This window comes from Anomalospiza imberbis, chromosome 5 (assembly GCF_031753505.1).
Source record: "Anomalospiza imberbis isolate Cuckoo-Finch-1a 21T00152 chromosome 5, ASM3175350v1, whole genome shotgun sequence".
Classification (NCBI taxonomy): domain Eukaryota; kingdom Metazoa; phylum Chordata; class Aves; order Passeriformes; family Viduidae; genus Anomalospiza; species Anomalospiza imberbis.
The window spans coordinates 33,087,545-33,109,481 of NC_089685.1; the positions used below are offsets into that span (position 1 = coordinate 33,087,545).

Here is a 21,937-nt window from a genome sequence, read left to right on the forward strand (position 1 = left end):
AAAAATAGAGTGCAGTTGTAATGATAATAACTCATTATCCATGTAAATATAGTTTAGCAATTTTCAATTAAACATAAAGAAATCTGAAAAGAGAAGACTAATATAATACATTCTATAAGAAGAAAGGACTATACAAAGTAACTTTTTTCTTTCTAATCCTTGGCTGTGAACTGCAGGCTGTTCAGTGCCACAGCATATCTGTATATATGTAGACACTTTGGTATAATCCATGACAAAAATCTTGCAAATGTGCTTGTTGTTTAAGGTTCTACTCTACCACTAAGATATGTTAACCAGTTAAAGTGAAGCCACTAATTTAGATTGTTTATAAGTTTATTGTTGGTGGCTTTTGTGGAACAAATTAAGTATATAGATTTCAGAGCATGATTTTTTTTTTCTTTAATTGTATGAAGGTCTCAAGTGGAAGAGTGCTTAAATTAATATGATCTCACTTATTGTCTTTAAAAAGTTTGTCTGGTCTAGTCAGTCTCTTGTCACTGTGGCAAAGTAGGATACACTACAGGTATGTCAATTACCAGACTATGAAGAGAATATAAACAGAGATTAAGATTCAATAAATCTAAACCACATAGAAATATATTGCTGTTTGCCTGCTGTAATTTTTACAAAATGGGGAGAAAGATTCTGGGTCTGTAATTTTGGTAAGTACACTAGTTTTAGAAGTCTACCAGCTGTGGCATCCACTTGAGACAGCTAAAACCACAATCAAGAAAAGAAGCAGCAAAATCAGTGTATATTTTAAATGTGAATGGGTGGCTTCTTTACCTTGACAAGAAGCATTTGCAGTGTTCCTCTAAATCTTTCTAATTGCTTCACATTTTGCTAAATGTTTTTAAGATCTTCATAGGTCCTCATGAAAGTTTTTTTGGCACTGCTTCTGACTTATTTTTTGTCTAAAGAACTGAACCTTCAAGGTGCTTATCGTCAAATTCTGCTGAGACCAGGGATTGATTACTCTTAGGTTCTTGCAAGACTGGGCCCTATAACCAAACTTATTTGATTAGTTAAACTGGTGCTCTAAAAGTTGCTGAATTGTCTCCCATTTTGCTTTCTGTCAATGGCCAATTTCAGTATAGGACCACTCTTTACAAATTGGTAGGAGCACATTCAGAGCCTTGAAAGAAATTATCTGGTTGCCATGAACGGCAGATTTAATTTTAAAACAATGTATTTAGTCAAATAGGTGACAGAATCTCAAAAGCATTTGCCCATTTCCAGCAATGGCTTCTGGTTCAAAAATCCCCGTCATCTGCTTTCTGTTTTATGTATATTTATGTTATTTTTTATTTAGTCAGCATTTTATGGGACCATTATTATAAGGGGAAGTCTGGGTAATTAAAACTATCGTAGCTTCGTGATCATTAGTGGTAAAACACATTTGTTGACACAAATGTCTCTCTTTTTTTCACTACTTCAGCTACTTCAGAAATGCTGATGCTTTTCTTCTGTGACATCAGTGTAGTAGTCTACTGCTGTAGTCTGTTAATGTTAAAAAGGGCTGGCTGAAAACATGTCAGGGATTAACAATTAAAGTGGTCAGGTCCATCTGAAACTACACAATCTTCTGCCTAAATATTCTCAATAATTTACGGTTCTATTGGGGAAACATTTCTGGACTAACCCTTTTCTTTAAAACTATGTGAATTAAACTAGTACAGTTTTGCAAAGCTCATATTGGTTAAGTGATGGGCTTGTTGACATTTTGCGGTTTTGCTGGCAGGGCTACTCCTTAAAAGCAGATCAGAACAGAAAGTAATTTTTTCTTCTGTTGTTGCACCTATTAGAGCTTTGGAGATTGATTTTTATGTTTTATATTCTATAATCAACATATTCCTGGCAGGGAATTATCCTGATTAAATTCTTGGGACACATCTGTGATCTGTCCAAAGAACAAGATGAGCTGGCTGTCAAACTGACTCAGCAACCATGCTCATTCTGGACCCTCATGTCTGCCTGTAAGGGTCACTTCATCAGAAGTACCTATGCCCTCTGGAGTCTTCAAACACCATATTGTCTAGTTTTTCTGTTCTTATATTCCAGTTTCTATGCATGGGGCTGAGCATGCTATAGCTCAGATAGCTCTATGAATGTTTTGAGCTGCAGAATAGAGAGGACAACATCTGGCAGTGTGGGATGATGCTGTGGGTGGATAATGGAGCTCTCAATACTTGGTTTGGGGCCTCCTTTTTGCCTTACATCATAAGCATAATGTGGGTATTTTCACCTTGCTCAGCAGCTAGCAGAGGTACCTGGTTGTACCATAAACCAGACAGGAGGGGTAACAATTTGGCAGTGCTGACAAAAGAAAGGGCAGAGGGAATTAATTTTGGCTGTGACCATCCCTTTCACACAAAGCTGGTAAATGTTAACAAACCATTCAGTGTCAGGGAAAAGCAGAAACATGCTGTAACGTAGGGCATCTGACAGCTGGCTATATGCTGCAAGCAGTGATTTCATGTGGCAAGTATGAATAGACCTGTTTCTGGGAACTATTTGGGATTAAATTAGAATTGATTAGTAGATTTTGTCCTTCTTAAACAGAATGTCCTTTCTTAGCCCTTGCATGTTAATGCTTGAGCTGGTCACTAACTGAAATGGAAGTTCCCCATTGGCTTCAGAGGAAGGGGGATGGAAAAAATTGTGCAGCTGGATGAAACCCCATTTTATGCATTTAAAACTTACAGTTTTAAGTTCAAGGCTTGTCTGTGTTTGTTTTCCACTGTGCAGAACCTAGTGACAGTGGTTTGCCAGGTGTCATTTTCTAGGCTTTTGAAAGCACAAACATTTTCTCTCCTTTCGTTCCTCAATACAGTGTCTTCTGTAGATGTAGTGGATTTAATTATTTAAGTCTTGTTCACATCCTGGCACTTCATAGATGGCTGTTCCTTAAATCTCTGACAGTAACATGATATGCATTGCGATTCTCAACAGAAGGAATATGCAGACAACATGGTCACTACTGTAACACCCCTTTATTTAAGCTACAATGCAATTCATAAAATCATTGCAAAATAATAAAAAAATATGGTTGTAAGATAAATACCATAGATACAGTCCCTAGAAACCACATCTCACTTTAATTGAGAGCAGATGCAATATTGCAGAAGCCCAGGGAATGTTGCAGTTTATATTCTCCCTCCCTGGCTCCTGCTAGGGGAGCACAATACATTTTGACCAACATACATCCTTGCGAGTTTGCATGCAAATTTTTTTCTTAAATATAAACCAAAATGAATTTAAAACATCCTTGCACTCAGAAATGGTGATTAATAGACGCTATTTTCCTATTTCCTTTGTTCATGAAACATTGCCCATACTTTGGGTTGTACCTTTAAGATTTCCAATTGAACAGGGCATCTGGGAACTCAAGGGAGCACTTGCTTTGCCAAAAATTCACAAGCACAAATAGCAATGAATTGGGAAATGTATGTTTTTTTATCTGGTTCATCTTCTAGTTCAAAGATTTTGTTTGGGCTAGTCTTTCATGTTACTTCTTTATCATTACTTCTGGGGAAAAAAAAGAAAAGCATGACGTCATACAGTGCTCCCAGGACTCATATCTCTATTGAAACAGGCATTAGAGAAAAGAAATAGTAAGAACCTGGTATTTTTCAGTCCCACTTGTTTAACTGATGAGAGACTATAATATATCCTTAGCCTGAAAATACTCCTGTGTGCATTTTTGGAGACAGAAACCAGGTATTAAGGAACACAGGGACAAATAGCTTAATAGTCCAGGTGCATAACTTGCACTTTTAAGTCATTCTCTCACCCATGCCCATATAAACCGTTTTATTCTCCTGAAAGCCAAGTCAAATGCACAACGCAATACAACCATTTTAACAGCATCAAAACTGCCTTTGTGTAGCTCTCCTTTTTTCTAGCTTTAAGGATTGCCTAAAGTAAGTGCAGTTCTCTGGGGGAACTATCAAGGTTTAGAAACCTTCAAAACAATTGCCAACCAAACACATTCAATTCCTGCTCAGTCAACTGATCTGAGATAGATTTTATAGCGTAACTGTTTTGAAGAAAAGTGCCGACAACAAGATAGCATCTCCAAGCAGAACACTGCACATCATACAGAATAATGTTAAGGATTATGCTTACAGGCTAATCCTCGTTCTGTGTATTGCACCAGCCATTTGGAGTGTGGGCCACACTTACTTTATTTATTTAAAAAATACATTGCTCGTCCTTACAAGATTTTTATAAATCCTAGTAAATTATCTCTCTGGATGGTTCTGGGAGGCACGTCACTAGCATTAATTAATTTTTATTTTCCGTAGAGAAAACGAGGCACAGCAGCTGTGCCTCTCACCCAAGATCTCCTAGATAATCTGAAAAAGCAAAAGCAAATGAGTCCAGATCCCACTTACTTGAAGCCTCTCTGCTTTCCCTGCTAATATTCTGTCTTGCTGTTTAATATTTCAGTTTAGTGTACAGTGTGTAGGAAAAGAGTTCATAATGAGATAGTCTTCCATGGAATTTTTCCAGGGTTCCACCTAGACATGGCATTTTTATTTATATTTTTACAGAAGGACTCTCCCTTCCCCAGGCCTCACAAAAGTTTCTCTGATGGAGAGATGGGACAACTTGGGAGGTCTGTGTGAAGAACTACATTTTGCTGGATACACTCCTGCTGTTAGCAAATTGCTCCAATGGGAGGACTAGCCAACTAACTCAGTCAACCTACTAAAATGGATTCCCTGTTTTATAGAGATAGATCCTCTCAGTTAACTCATCTGTAGGATTGTAAAAAATGACAGACAGAGCACCTACTACATGGGGGGAGTAAACAAAAGCTAATGGGTAAGGTTTTGTTTGGTACCAACAAAGGTTGGGGATTACCTGTTTGCTGTTTGCTCTACCTCAGTTTTCATGCTTTCCCTATATCTCCTCATTGATTCTGATTTTGATTCTGTAAACATAAACCAATCAAAAAGTTCCACAGGGAGCAAAGAAAGAACTTGTAGATTACTGCCAGTATTGTCAAAGAGAAAAAAAAGTACATGCAAACTCCACAAAGTATTCTCAGGAGCCCCTCATCAGTGTTTGCATTGTACCTGAGCTCTGTGAAATATGAATCCACTGCTCTTCACTGCTACCTGTACAAGTCAGAAACTGCCCAAGCAATTGGAAAACTTGGTCCTAAGTTACAGGCTTTGACTGGATGTTTCCTTCTGTCAGCTTTGGCAGACTATGAAAGTATAGTGGCTTTTGGAATAGCAAGTTCATCACGGGAGAACCATACTACAGAATTGTATTATTTCTGCAGCTCTCTTCGAAGACAGGTCTCCGGTTCTCTCTCGAAGTTCATGAATATTCTCAGCTGGCTGATTTTGCTCCTGCTAGTTTTCTGGCAGCAGCACTGTTAAGTCGGTGATTTTCTCACAGTGTTGGATAGCTTTTGAAAGCTGGTCACATTTTTAGAAAGAGCATGTGTAATTATATCTGTGTGGCTTTTTTTTCCCCTTTATTGTAGCTTGTCAAAGCAACTGATAGGTTGATCAAATCTGAACTCTGAGCTATAAAGGCAAGAAAGCAGGGCACAGATGGGTGATTTGTTGGAATGTCTGTCAGATGGGAGATCCAGTTAAGGCAAATGACAAGATAGGAACTGTTTATGCCTTTTTACAGGCAGTAGTGAACAATGCTGGGAAGACAAATATGATGCTTACTCTCTCAGGGTAACTGAAGGTCACTCAAATGTGAGTGGATTTTGCAATATGACTTAACATGGTAAACAGCTAGGTAAAGGAACTGATTGCTGCAAGTTTCAGACCATGAACTTAGCAAGCACAAAGCAAGCAACTAGATGGTTACAACCATGTCTATTCAGTTTAAAACAGTGAACAAAGAATGAGAACTGTAGAAATACAAACCCTCAACTTGTGAAGCTGAACTTATTCTATTGGAAATTATCAGTGGTTGATCTAAACAATTAAGCACAGGAAGCATTATATGCCAGTAAATTGACATCAAGCTTCCTTCTGTTTGGGTTTGTGATCCTTCATCAGTCAATGACCTTCTGGGAGATGGGATTGTACTCCACATCAATATGCATGTTCCTTAGTTACTTTCTGATAATTTTAAAACCATGGTATGGCAGTTCTTGTCAGTGTTTCCGGCAACATCACTGACATCACTGAAAAATGGCAGCCTAGATGCTAGCATATTATGGTTAGCTCTGTAATGAGTACAGCTATCTAGGCCTGGAATGGGATTGAAGAAACTAGTCAATGTTTCATCTGAACAGCAAAATAAGAAAGAAGGAAAAAAAAACACTGTAGTTTACAGACTTTTTGCCACAGCTCTGTGGGAAACCCATATCCTTGCATCTAGAAGTCATGGAGACACTTTTATTGTGTAGGTTTTTGTTGTCATACAATATCAACTGATCATTGTTTTAATTGTATAAACTCTGCTAGATTGTAAATAAGCTGTAAAATCATACCATTATATATATGACAAACAGATTTTACATAGTATCGCTTCAATTGGTCTTGATTGTTTTTTGAGTCACTCTCTGAAGCCAGTAAGTCCCCGTCTTTTAAATGTCAGAAAAGACTTCAACATCTGTTCTTACACTATTTCTGTGTGGCTAGCAGTGTCCCCTCCCAGTTTCGCATGTGAAAGACTCACTCTGTTGTGAAGGAAAACACCATCATCTCCTTGTTTACCATGCACTGATGCTTATTACAAGATGAAAACATTCTGCTTTTCTAGAGGTGAATTACTATATTGTATTTTATTGAGGAGAAAGACTGATGCAGATTGAGCATTGCATAATAGAATATTATTTTTAAATATACAATAAAACAAGCTTTGGATCAAAAGATTGATACTAATTTGCATCATAGCAGCTAAGCCTTTTTAACTCCTATTTGGATAAAAGAATAGGATTTATATAAAGGTATGTCACTGGCTTGTAACTCAGAAGAAAAGTTTCCATTACAGACCTGTGTAATTTCAGACCTTGCATGGAAAACCCCAAACCAAATAAAATTAAATATCTGCCTGTTTGTATCTCAGGTTCCTTGGGTAGACAAAGGAATGCAGCCAGACTCCTGGGATACCTACAACCTGTAGACATGGGCAGCTAAGCCAGCACACCTTTGTAAATGCAAGCTGAATGACCTAGATCCTTTCAGGTATGCAGTCACCATTCTGCAAGACATGAAGAATTTAGGCTAGTGGTTTGGTTTTCAAAATGGTTCACAGATGCAGAAGGTCAGATCTAGTGAGGATTTAGGTGCCTAAAAGTTAATTCTTGCAACACCTACCTTCTGACATCTGCTCCTCGGCGCTCTCTCTGTGCTAGATGCCTAGTCTCCCTCTGCAGTAGGGGAAGAGCTGGCTTTCAAAACAGCTGACAAGTTAAGCTGCTCTAGAAGCTTGGAATTGGCCAGTTGAGAAATTTAAAGGACATAGGTAATACTGTACACCTGCTGCCCAGTGAATCTCATAAAGCCTGTTCATCTAGGAACTGTTTCCATTCACTCTGCATCTGCAGCCTGGTACTTCTTGAAGCAGGTTATCAGCGTCCTTTCTTCAGGGCCCAGCACAGCTCATTTTTTATCTTCTGAATAAGATAGTTATCCAGTTCTGGTAGCCTTGCCATCTTGCCTTTGATATAATGGTTTGAGCACACACCTCCAACACAAAAGACCTGGGTCAATCCCCAACTCTGCTGGTGGGGTTTCACACCCAAGAGAATTGCCTCCCAGCAGGGCAATCCAACTGCCAGATTAAAGACTACTGGAATGAGGGAGAAGATTGGCTTTCTGTATTCTTTCTGAAAGAGTTGTGCCATCGCAAAATGTAGACAAGAATTTAAGGCCAGGCGTGACTTCATTCTAGTGGTTAAGGAAGTTCCATTTGCTGTTTTCAGTATAGGTGCCGTGATCTAGGTGAGGACTACTTAACATTAACTGAGAAATATGAACAGTCTTGGCAGATAGGATGACCACTCAGGATTTCTCTCTTTGTGCTTGTTTTAAATGATTTACTTCATCTCTAGACCTGTTAAAGGACAACCCTGTGCATCTGAAAAAGCAAAGTTTCTGGCTTTCCCGTGGCACAGAAAGAAGTGTCTTATTTTTTTTTCAGTTAGATGCAGCTGAGCAGAGCTTTCCAGGGAGGACAATTAGTTTGTATTCGTATTGGGTCCATGTCCTTTTCAAAGCTAGGCTAATATGGAACACTGGAATGAGTGAGGCTCCCTAGCATAACAAGTTCATGGCTCTATGGCAGGTTGCAGCATACCTATGGTACTGAAAAGTGGCTAGATCTGAAAGCAGATCAAATGTCAACCTGATCCATATGTACAAACTTGAACTGGTGTGTGTATATCCACATGTACCAAATAACAACCAGAAAAATTCGACAAAGTGCAAGGATAGATAATTGAACAATAGAATTGTCAGCCATCTTTCCATCTGCTGTGATATTCATGCACATTAGTGAATTGTCTTTTCAGTTCATATGTCTGTCTCTAATTGTATAACTCCAAATGATCTAGAAAGAAATAGAATGCAAGGAGCCTACAGTTGTCACCACAAACTCACTTTAAGTCCCATCAGAATACACATCTAGTTTGTCTTGGAAACAAAATTTAAATAACCATGTCATCTGAGACTAGGCACAAATATCTTCATAAGGGACTTCTACAAGAATATTCTATTTGGTATTCCATGCAAATTTGTAGAAACACTTATGTCAGAGTTCAGATTTCTCAAACTTTTACTCTGTTTTGGTTTCACAGTGCTTGTCACATAATAATGATAGACATTGTAATAAGAAGGACAGCACTGCTCTTCCATTGGGCATAAATCTGAGGCAAATCCATTGGTGTCAGAAGTTTTAGCCTAGATTTGGTTTAGTGTACATGAGAACAGAATCTGTACCATACGTCTTATTTTTCTTTTGATATAATCCCGTGTATCCGGAAATAAGAAAGCCATATCAAGCCCCAAATCAAGTTTTTAAAGATACCAGCTTTCTTTTACAATCTGGGTGGCCCTCACCATGTCTGGGAAAACATGAACCCAATGGCCCTGGTAACGCATCACCTGCTTTTTTCCAGACTGCTGTAATCAATTTGTCTTTATCCACCACATTACCAAAAGACACTATTAAAATTAATATCTGTGTGTTCTCCCCAGAGGGTAAACCATCAGAGATCCCCAGGGTTTTGGAGGTTTTGTGGAGATGCAGAAGGCTTTAATTACGTTTAAAATAAGATCAAGTTTCTTCCCTACAGTAATTTCAGATACTTCTACCAGATTCCTGTAGGGCTATTTTGCACTCTGAAAACTTGATCAATTATCAACCTCACAAATTACATCTTTTGTTTACATTTTCCTAGAACATCAAAGGGTGTTGCTTTAAAACAGTGTTCCCAGGCTTAAATAATGATGTTTCAGTTTTTGCTTAAAGACTTATGATGATCTCTCCTGTAGACCCTGGAATGGTTTCGGCCTGAAGGATCTTACTTGCATTTAGAATTAGTTTTAAGATATTTGGTATTCTCTAAGAGTTGAATCCTGAGTATTTGCCTCAGGCAAAGCTGTTAAAACAAATGGAGTTCTACCCAAGGAGTGGATGAATAAGAATCAAGTTAAAACTTTAAATTTTGTCCCGAAGATATTAACATCTTCTAAACTGTCAGGAGAGGCAGTATTTTTTTATCTAAGAAATTTATTCCACTGTTTTGCTAAAACCCTTGGCAATATAAGTGAAGGAAGGAGACTCAGTTCTTCTTGCAGATGACTCTCTCTACAAAAGAGATAAGACAGACATGCAAAAGAACATGTCTTTGGGCTACCATTCCTCTGACTGAATTTGAGGCATCTTCATTCAAAATAATATCTCAGGAACATGAGCAGCGTTCCAGAAATAAAAAAGCATAAAACTCACTGCAAAGGGGAAACGCATGTTAATAATAAACCCACAACGAGACCTGTAATGAAGGATCTGCTTTCAGAGCAGAGTTGCCAGTAACTCTGCACCTGTGTCTGTCGACCCGTTTACTATGTTGTACTTGTCCATCATGTCTCAGAGTATTGTTCTGTGGAAATCCATGAGAACACTTGATTGTTGATTCCAAAAGGCAATTCTTAGTTTTCAAACACTGTAAATTTTCTTAGAGGAAATTAGCACATAAACATGGTTTGGCTTTTCTTAATATTCCATTTTAATAACTTCCTATATCTCCTTTTTATTACTTTTTGCAACATCATATTTCTTGTATGTAATAAGTGTTTCTTCAAGTTTGTATTGTTCTATTGTTTTCAATGTGAAAAAAAAAGTACTTTTTATAACTGGAGTTCCTACCCATGAACACCAACCACTTGAATCCCATTTTGCTTCATTCATACTGTTTCCCACACTCTCCTGCTCTGTTTACTACAGGGTTCTGTATGTCTCCACCTGCCCTTTAAAGTCTTAAATGACAGCTAAATTGGGAGCATCTGTACACACTGTTCTATGAGTTTCTAATTAAGCCTGAACACACTCCCTGTGGGTGTTGGTTATGCTCTGGTCTTCTTCCTCCTTTTTGCTGGGAACAGTCCCACATTTGACTTTCTCTACCAGACAAACAGAGAAGTTTTGCAGCAAGTTTGGAAGGTGTTCTGAATGACCAGTCAATCATCTCTAATGACTAGATAAAGGGCTACTCTCAAATGTAACCTATTGCACCTGAATTCTGTCCAGCTTTCCTTCTCTTGGCGTATTCATGTAGATCTCCCTTAGCTGCTTGTAAGAGCCTAACTATTTTCTAGATTTTGTTCTTCCAAGTATGGTTGAAATTAGTGGATTGTTTCCTTAGAAGAACAGACGTAGAAGGATTGCTGGTGGAGTGCCATCCATTTTTCAGGATGTAGTGGGGTTTCTTTTAAAAGCATACAATTCTGAGAAGGTTGTTCTTCCCACAGAACAAAATCAATTATCAAATCATGACATCAGAATCAAATTATCTTTCCCAAATATCCCTCTACTCTGTTTTTTTCCCCACACTATCTCTGTATTGAGATTACAGAGTCCCTGCAAAATTAGTAAAGCCATACAGCTTGCCCTAAATGTTAACGTAATGCAATACAAATAGCACTTACCTTCAAAACTAATATGGTTTCAGTTGATTTCTCTGATGACTGCAGCAGTGGCAGAATCTTGCAAAAACAGTCTGGTGGTCACTTTAGGATCAAAACTGGGATGAATTTCAACTCCTTATTCCTTGTTTCACTACTTTCCCTCTTGATTCTACTTTTCAAATCTATACAGCTCTATATAGCAAAACAAAATTCAAAGTGTCAATATATGCAGCCTGCTGATGAGACTCTGAAAAGGACTGGAGTATTCTGCATTCTGTCCATCAAAGTACATAATCTCCTTCTTAATTTTAGGCATGTGAGTAACTCTACTGAAAAGAACAGAATTACCTACTCAGCTGGGTCCTGGCCAAAGCACTGAGCCTGTGAAGTATTGAATTCTTAGTGAAAATAAGCCGTCTTGATTGGAGTGAGAGAGACTTTTGGAAACAGGAGAGTATTCTATTTCATGCAGCTCTGTTATTCCATTATTTAGTTATGCCAATTAATGCATGAATGTTCCATCAATTATTAATTTTTTTTGTACTTTACACAAAGTTCATGCATTTAGGAAAGTGTTCAATCTGTCAAACGGTATAATTCCAGATAATTATATTCTGTTTTAGAGGACATACACCCTTGCAATAAACCAACATTCAAACATCTGGCATCTAGATTTTTGGGATTTCTTTACAATTTACATTCCAAGAATCCTGCTCAATTCAATGGAAGCATCTGTACTGATGTTACTGCACAAATATTACCATATACATTGTCAGAAATCAAAACACAGTTACTACTTCTCCAATTCTAAGATGGATGTAGCACCTTATTCTAACCTTTAGTAAATATAAGATACTCTGTTAGAAAACAATTCTATATGAAATTGTGACCTTTATGCTTCTATTTCAAACATTCATTACTAGGCTGACGGAAGTTTAAACATTTTGCTTTGAGGATGAAGAAAAAACTCTAACTTTCTGTTTTTTAAATTCAGAGTTCATATTTTTGTAGAGATATTTATCTTTACAGACTATACATTTAGACACTATAGACTGTGTATGTCATGTATATTTTACCAGTTCTTGTTTGGAGTGGCTTGCTTTTGGCTATTTTGTAAAATATAAAAAAGTGGACCAAAATGAAGTAAATATACCCTGCAAAAACCTTCCCACACACTGAAATATTTATCTTTTTCCACAAATATGGAATATTGTCTTTCAGTGGGTAGGATAAACAATATTTTGCCTCAATCTATGTAAAATTTCTGGTATCCATTTTAACCTATCAGGTAATGTAGAATTTTTTTCTAGAGATGAGCTGAGAATCTCTAAGGTATTACTTGTTATACATATTCAGTCACACAGAAATATACCCTGGAACTTCCACTGGACTTCTGTGTATTAAGTTTCTATATTGAAAAGCTATTTGGGTAAGATGAAGAGGATTATATTGTGTTCGCATGTGTTTTTTTCCTTCCATCAGTAAGTAAAATAGTTAGGTAGAAGGACCTATGGTACTAAGTACTACTTCAAAAGTGCAATAAAAAGTGCTTGAAAAATATTGTCAATAAATTCCAAGTAGTCTCATAACTGGGATAAATAACACAATTTTCTGCATTATGGACAAGATAATTTTCTGTGAAAGATTTCTTCAAAGCCAGCCCTGGAGCTAGTCCAGGAGGGCAGTCTGTTCAAGAAAACAAACCTGAAGAAGAAAGAATTATGAAGCATAAAACTAGTGCACCATCTCTTGCCCTTTCTGCCCATACACTGGAGTCAGTTCAGTATCAAAGGAAAAAAAAGTCCTAAGGAAAGTAAGTAACTCCTTTTGCTTTGGGAAGTTCTGGAGATTTTAGTGCCATTTGCTGTTGAAAGCAGAGGAAGGAATGATGCTCCAAGGACAGACTACAAAGTTTGGCCTAATAAATGTGAATAAATATACAGGGCTTGATTGTTCTTTCACACCAATGAAAGTCCATGGACTGAAATTAGGCACACTAATTACACAATATACTTCTGTAAATGATTTGTAACTCTGAAGTGAATGAACTGTAATATAACCTAAGGCACAATGTGCATGTGCAGCCTGGCCCCTCAGGCATGTGTTAATAGTAACACAGCTTGTCATCATGTGTTTTTAAATTTTTAAATCTAAATAAAATATAACACTGCATGTAATAAGTACTATAAATGGCAGATGTGTAATAAACATCTCTATTTATGACAGACTTAAGCAGCAAAACATAATGAGGTGTGGTTCTGGTACAAATTTTGCTTCAGGTTTACTTTGTACTTTTAACCACCTTCATTAATTACACAGCTAAGATCATGCCCTGGAGAGCTTTAATTTTCTTATGATTATATAATGGTCTCTTACTGATATCATTATTCAAAAAAAATAAATAAAAGATTAGGAATGTTTTCAGATAGAGCTTTTAAGTATAAAGATTTGTTAAACATATTTTTACCAAATCTGAGCCACAATTGAAAACATCTAAAGATGTTTCTTTGCCTTAGGTAACCATGCAGCTTTTCCTCTCTGTTTGCACAACCCTTTCTCACATATACGATTTTTGAATGACTGCCATTACCTTTTTTTCTGTAGACCAGAAATGTCTTCATCTTCATAATGGCCCTGGAAGATAGGGAATACTCACATCTGTGTTTTCCTGATAGGGCACAGATTTTCATTCTTGCTTGGCTAAGTGGGAGGTAGGTATCCAAACACTTCCAAGTTGTTGTGTGTATGTGGTTTGCCCTAGGTCAGGCAAGAATGAACAGGAATTGTCTTCATTTCCTGAGTTCCCAACTGATGCTATAAGCTCTGGACCTTCCTTTCCACTCCATATATGCACATAGGGAAAATGGACAAAAAGCAACCCAATTATCAAAGAAGCACAACAGGTTTGAAACATGATGACCATACACTGTAGGAAACAGGTTCTCATCCTGTCGAGTGCCAGCTTTTGTGGCAGGTGGGACAATTTATCAGGCCCACAGCCTGTTCTCATAGCCTCCTTCCCTGGGTACAGCTCTGGAGCACGTAAGGAATGGGCTGTGTGTCAGATGAATCATTCTGGCAGCAGCCCTTGCTCCCACCCGGCCCCAGCCTTTGCTGATGGCTGCTTGGCTGCTCTCCCGTCGCACGAGGGTTACACGTCTAGGATGTGACAGGACAATGACCCCTGGGCAAAATGGTGGCTGGGAGCAGCTGCCATTGCTGGGAGCACTTGTCTAGGGTGCAGCCGGCCCTGCTCCTGGCTCCCAAGCCATGCAGGGCAACGAAGGCAGCGAGGCACTGGCCGTAGGACTCTCTGCTGCTGTGGCTGCAGCTTGCTGCCTGCAGCCCTGTTTGCTGGGGCAGCTCAGAGGTGGGGAGCGACTTGACTGCACGGGTGTGCAGCGAAGCCAGAGCGGCCGGGGAGCCTGGGCATGGAGCTCCTGTGAATGGAGCTCCTGCACTGTCCTGCTCCCGCTGCAGCCAACGATGCAGCACACCTGGCTGGGAACCACAGGCACCTCTGCATTTGTGCAAAGTTTTGGTTAGAAAGACTGCATGTAGTGACCAACATGGTTGCACCTCTAGACGGGGATGGTTGTCAGACAGATAGCAACCCCAAATCTTCTCTGTTGTCACTCCACTGGCCAGTCTGTGTCTTTCTTTTCCATACTAGTTTCCTTCCTCCAGGCTTTATTTTGTTGACAGGTTTGTTTTGTTCTAGCTATATTAGAATGGTTTTAAGACTTCAGCAGGCAACACAGGATCTTAAAGGTCTTAGCTTTAACACACATTCACAAAATATCCATTAACTTAAGAGAGAATGCTGAATTTACCACCTTTTGGAATATGTACTAAGAATATACTGTAGTGTAAATAATTTACTCCATACTTTGTGAAAGTAAGTACAGTGGAAAATTATATTTAGCCTCTAATTTCTAAACTAAACCAGCAATATTCTCCTCTGGTGTAATATATTTTCCAGTCATGTGATGAAGACAAGCATTTTTTTCAGCTGAGCTCACTTAAAGTTCAAAAGATAAATATATCACAATGACAAATTGCAAAATGCTATTCATACATTTAGGTAAAAATGGTTCCCTCATTTGTTTGTATTTCACATAAACTGTATTACTGTAATTTCCAAAGAAAATAAAGTACAAAATAATTCTGATTAAAAATACAAGTATTGTTAATGGACCAAAGCAGAAATTTATCTTAGCTTGTGGGGGGGAAAAACATATATAGAAACTAAGTATACTGTCTTTGGGTGAAATTCATTCTAGCAGAAAATTATATCCTAATCTCCAGCCTAGGGCCCTACAAAGGTGGGACAGAAGTGGAGTAGCTAGTGCCGAGTTTTCTGCATCTGTTCTGGGTGGTTGAGAACTTCTCCACATGGGAAAGAGGTCTGAATTTAGAGCACTGACAGGCTGTCTTAAGACTCGTCCACAATGAGAAGTTGAAAGAAATTTGAGAGCAAATTTGCCCCACTCTTGTGACTCCATACATGTGTCTGTGAGGACGCCCAGCCTGCTCTGAGTGTGAACTGGTTTATCTGATGGGCTGTGAGATAGGGCACACTTGCTGGGCACAAAATCAGTCCATGCTTGTCTGTTTGCCACTTAAATGCATCCTCTACATGTGGAGTAGCAGGCAGGAGTCAGACACCCACTGCAGCAGGGCTACTGATTTAATTTTGTCCTGGAAATAGAGAGGCATTTCTCAGTTACTTCCTCCTAAGTGTCTAGCCTAGTTCTACTTAGAACACTGTGACTTTTTTGAGTGTTTTGGTTAAACCTTATGGTTTGGCAAATGACCCTTTTCCTGCTTTTTCCTTAGATTATTTGTTTATCCATATTACCTGCTGAAGACCGTACAGAGAACATGCAGATCTTCAGCAGGCAATGAGCTTTTGGTATAATGACTTTCAGATGCTGCCTTAGTTTCATCTCCATGCAGCTTACCATTGACTGACACATATGACTCAGGTCAAAAGATATACACTTAGAATACAAGCAAAAATGAGTAAAAGTGACAACAATAAATCTGATCTGTAAAATTATATAGCAACAAAAGTTGAATGAGTGATATATTGTTAGAATATGTACAGTAGAGTAACATGTTTGGATCAGAAATATTACTTATCACACATAGAAGGTAATGAAGGGAGGTCTATAATGTCAATGCTCAATTATTTTTATCACTTTTATGTTATCAGTTCAGAAATCCCTTACGGAATTGGTATACCCTAACTTCTCTTTCCAAGCAATTCTATGCACCCTGTCTTGCTTCCAACACATATGAATGTTCTCTCTTTCTCACACACACACAAAGGATTCTATAACAACAGGACCATTATAGAGAATGATCTAAAACATGTGGACTGCAGCCAATATTTAGATATGGTATAGTAAATTCTGGAAGGTATAAAAAGGAAATAACTGAACTCATTGCAGAGAAAAATGAGCCAGTCTTAAGTAGTTTTAATCACAGAGTTTCATATAAAGCCATATGCAAGATACTGAACCTAATATTGAAGGGAAAAGGAATAGGGGTAAGGGAGAAGAGAAATCCAATTCCACTGGGATTTGGGATGGGAGTTGTTTAGCATTTTCTTAAGAACCCTTCAGGAGATTAACGAAAACATTTAAGCAAACATATAAACATATTTACCAAGCTGTATGACAACTGTGATCTGACAACCTTACCATGCATCCCTACAGCTCAACCTGAGCTAAAGGGTAGTCAGTATGGAGCTGCTCCTTCTTTCCACAGACAGCTGTCACACCTGCGTTGCAGGCAATTTAGTTACTGTGCCCACTCCCTTTGTCCAAAGGGATCTCCGGGAGTGAGAAACAGCCATCACAGCAGTATCAGGAATGAAGGAAGAGTGAGCCACTTCCTTTCCCCTTTCTCAAAATACTCAGCTATATCCAAGTTTCTGCCAAATCAGTTTTGCTCAACATCCCAACACCCTGAGCTAAGGTCTAGTGCTCACCACTACAGCTGGGAGGCTATGGATTGCATCTCCTCTGGGTCTGCCCCTTTGCCATTTCCCTGGGTGAGTATGTTGAGCCTCTGTAGATATTCATAGGCATATGCAGTTGCCCAGAATTCTGCAAATAGCTGTGTTCTGTATTTGCATAAGGTGTCATGCATTAATTGAAACCTGCTTGTCATTAATCAGGGGCTTTAGTGAGCTAGAATTTTTCACTGAGATTTTTGCTGAGCCTAGGCTTCAACATTTTCACACTTGTGAGCACTTAAAAAAACCTGACTGCCAGCATCTGTCTGATAAATAGTGGTTCAAAAGTGTAACAAATGCCAAACAACACTTCCTTGTTTTAGTTAGTGTTGGACATGGATGTAGAAGAAGGATAGAGAGGGTCTTTTTAGAAGTATTAGTCTTACTAAGCAGAGGGTGAAACACCCATTTCACCAGCCTGTGTCATAACTGCTTCCTGAAGTACATGGAAATAAGTGGGACTGATTCTGCCAACTCTGCTCATTCAAAATAGAACTTTACTCCCTCAGAAATCAGTTTGAGTCTTCATGGTGCTGCTTTGCACAAATAAGGCTTTACTTGTTAAGTGGTAAAAAAAGCAAAATTCCTAGTGAACCAAAACTCCAGCTACAAATTAAAGAACTGGATCTACATAAAGAAATTAAAACCAAAAACAAATTTCAAAGTTTCCACACTGAAATTTTGAATTACTGAGTGTATGAATCAATGAAAAGACACTCACAGAAATTGTCTCTTCCTACACACATCTTCAAGTGCAGAGCTAGTAAGAACTAATGAGCAGAGGCATTTCTTTGGGGATGATAGGAAGACCAGTTTGCTGAGATGAAGTACTGAGTACTTAATACAGAAATGCAAAAAGTACCTTCTGGACTGGAAGAAATGCCATTATGAATGGCGACAGCTTGGATGCTTAGCTGCTGAGATGCAGTGGAAGTGTGTTTTGGCCCATTAGGTGGCTGTGTTGCATTTTGAAGCAGTTTCTAGGTTGGAGAATTGTTACCAAATAATCCCATGTGGACTGATTCCACTGCAGCTGCACCAGAGTTAGCAACAATGGGAACCTTAGAATAGACAGCTTTCAGTTCCAGCAGCCGTTTTCAGCACTGTATCAGTTAACCCTGCTCTGAGGAGGGTTAATTGACACAGTACTGCAAATGGCTGACTAGATGAAAACTCATATATTATGCCTCCCAACATCTCTTAACAATTGTGCAGCTGCATTCATATTGGCAATGGTGGGAATTTGGAGGAGGGAAGAAATTCCCCAGTGAGGACAAAGCCTGAGAGTGAGCCTTAATTTTCTTTTCTGGGTCTTTTTTGTCAGTCACAGTCATGCTTCCCTAAAACATTCTCAGAGCCATCTCCAGGTTGCTGATTATGAAGCAACAGCCACTGTTGGTCCCACTAGCTGGATGAAAAGAGTGGAAGAATGGTGATATACCCTGGCCCATCTCATAGGTGCACTCAAGGTTCATGTGTTTGCTCTTCTTCTCTCTCTTGTATCCCCACAGCCAGCACTTTCTAAAAGAACCAGGAAAAAAAAATTAACTTTTCCCACAAATATAGACAATGTCTGCAAGATGTACTTCTCCTGCACTGACTGGCTCTCTAGCAGCAGAATATCAGGATTCCCAGGTCCCTGAGTATCCATTGCAGCCTTTAACTACATAAATATCTTTGGTCTCTTTGGTTGGCCAAGTGAAATACCCACTCAAAATACAGCCCTTCAGACATGGCAGCCTCTAGCCCTGGTAGACCAAGGCTGTTTTCTGAGGCAGTGCAGAGCTGTAATCTTCTTGAAATACAAAGGAAACAATCAAAAGAATTCTTATAAATTTTACTGCTCTCCCATCTGCTCTCCCATTCCTGGCAAAAGATCTCTTTCAGAGTTAAAAATTTGCTGCTTCCCCTGAGCTAAGGCCTTAAACTTACTACCACTGCCCCTTTTGAGTAGTTTGCACTCCATGAGAACTAGGGTGGAGAAAACAGGACCCACTAGAGCAGAACAGAGGGGTGTCCTGACTCTGCCCTTCTATGTACACAGTGAGCGGGCATTATAAAGTTGGTGACACACAGATGGCATCACAGACGTTCAGTAGCAACTTGTAAAAAATAAAGAAGTTCTCTCCTTGTGTAAAGCACTACCAGCTGAGACCATCTGAGCTCACAGACTGGTGGAGTTAGCTGTACTTATGTATGGGTTATGTTAGGTTGCTATCTGTAGGTGACATCTCCCTGTGACCATACAACATGGTTTCTTCTGCATATGTGGGCTTTTGAGAAAGGAAACAGATGAAGAACTGAGCAAGGGAAGCTATTTATTGCTGCTATTTATAATCTCCAAGGCCTATTTAACCTGTAATTTTCTGTCTTTCTAAAGAAAGATACTTTCCTGCAACCTTGGTTCATTGTTCTGATGCAAAATTTTACTGCTGCTATTAGAATGCACAATTTAAAAAAACTCCTCTGGGAAGAGCAGCCAATGAAACCTCTACAAGCCATCACACTGATTACAGAATAACAAATGGCCTCTTTGTAAGTGTTCTGGGTTTGGTAGCAAAATCTGCACATTATTTTTCATTGTCTTTTTCTTAATTTTCTAGGAAGTTCCTCTGATTTCTTTGGAAATGCCCCGAGTTTAAGACTCATGGAGACTAGAAATAGGCCAGATTTTATGTCTATAAATTTCCTATACTATTATGAATGGTTCCAGAAAACAAAAAAATAAAAGCACTGATAATTAATACTTCTGTTAATAGACCAAAGTTTAAATCCCAGACCAAAGCTGGTAGAAAGTAGAAAATGTCTACTCCAGTGACTTTGCAGTAGTCCCTTTAATTAATTATACAGTTGTATTCACTGGTGTTTGCACTGAATATTGTGCAAATACAGCTGTACTGTCAGAAAATGGATTGGAACAGTGGAAGGAACAGCCACCACATCTCTTTTGGGAAAGAACCTGGAAAAAAATGAAAAGCTGTTTCTGGCTCCTCAGCTTCCACCATCCACTTGAGGAAGTCAGGCTTTCTGAGTTCTGGATGTTGTGTTGCTTACCTGGGTTAAGGTACTCTGTATATAGATGACATAAAAATAAGTTTTTTGATGATTCTAGATAGCTCTGTATCCACAGAGTTGCCATAAGGAATATCACACTTATTTATGGTCTAAGCACTTTTGGTTAAGGAGGGAATCAGGATAGTTTCAAACCAATGAAAGACCCGTAGTTGTTTAGAACTTGGATATTGATTCTTATGGTAGTGAATCTGTAGTCAGACTGTAGAAACACCCAGACTCTGTTGTGCTGGGCACAGTGCAAGCATCAAGGCTTTTCTTGTCCAGAACAGCTTTCAAACAGTGATCTTAGGAATACTGATCTCATGTGAAAATTATTTGTTTATGGCTGTATGTAAAAAGTCTTTGAACTATAGTATTTTTACTAGAAATGCTCAAGGGAAGACTAGTGGTACAATTAATAGCCCATACAGGATGATTCTGTAGAGACAGATGTTTTGGAGCAACAGGCTTTTACCAATTGCATGTAACACTTTCTTCCAGAAAAATGGACACATGAATATGCTTTAAAGAGATTAATGGACGCTATAAAAGTTATGTGCTGCTGCACTTTAAACCAAAGACTTCACAATCTCCACTTGGAATCCCGATCACATACAGCAGCTTATTCTTTTGATGTATAGAATAGATGTAGGGCGCTACAGATTTCTTAATGGTGTGATGGGAACTGAATATTTTACAAAAGGCAGTGGGACTACAAGGGTTTTCTGATAGCTGTTAGATTGAACAGGTGGACTATGTCTATCTTCCATAGATGGTTGCTTTTGGGGATGGGAGTGAAGCAGGCTTTGGGATTCTTGTGATTGGATTAAGAACACTTTGGCAATATTTTCAGCTTTAAGAAGTGTTCTAGGATTACTCTTTCTTTAGCCCATCTGTCTGCAGTGTACTTTTTCTATTCCATAGAAAATAACTCAGCTGTCTCCTCAGCACAGTCCTTGCTGCTCAATGACTGCATATATTTGATTGTAGTAACTTTCTGCCTGTTTCCTTATTTATCAGTAGACATCAGAATTTACAAGGTGTCAGGAAAACTGGCTGTATTTCGATAGCTGGCTCAAGGAGTGTTGCAGCAGTATCTCCGCCCTCTTCAGTATTATTTACGATAATGCAACTTTTCCTTCTGAGCGCTCTCCTGCGGTTGTCCAGCCCCGAGTAGGGGAGAAAGGATGTCACCAGACATTTACGACAGGGGTAGCTGTCAGCCGAAGCGCAAGACCTTGAGGGGGGAGTGGGACTGGAGGAAATGCCTAAGTTGCACATGAAGCCCAGGTGTGGACATTTTTGGGGGGGGACGCACAGACAGGGGGGTCCTCCCTGGCCCTTGTGGCCATCTCCTTGTGGCCACGGCGGAGGAGCGCCTAACCATGGCTTGCACGGGAGAGGACCGAACACCGGCGGAGGGAGAGGGCAGTGCTGGACATCCTGCCTAGGGGCTCTGGGAAGAGGCGCAGTCTGCGGCCCCGCCATGCTCGTAGGAAGAACAATGTCGGGGCAGGGCTCTCCGCAAGGTCATTCCCCGTGCCGTCACCCTCCGGGCAGGACAGCTCCGACCCGCTGTGGGGTTACACCGCCCACATCTTACCGCGGCGGCGGCCGTCTCGCCAGGCGCCCAGCGCGCACCGCGATGGCAGCGCCCGCCCGGCGGCCGCACCGCCGGCGAGGGAGCCGCGCTGCCGGCGAGGGAGCCGCGCTGCCGGCGAGGGAGCCGCGCTGCCGGCGGCCG

The 21,937-nt window shown here is 39.5% G+C and overlaps 1 long non-coding RNA gene across 1 annotated transcript; it reads right to left on the minus strand.

The window, feature by feature from the left end:
* Positions 1-2,276: 2,276 nt before the first annotated feature.
* Positions 2,277-21,913, minus strand: LOC137473967 (uncharacterized). Its single transcript, XR_010999086.1, has 3 exons — positions 21,790-21,913; positions 11,136-11,304; positions 2,277-6,233 (listed from the first exon to the last, which is right to left on the minus strand). It is a non-coding gene; the product is annotated as an uncharacterized lncRNA (long non-coding RNA).
* Positions 21,914-21,937: the final 24 nt, after the last annotated feature.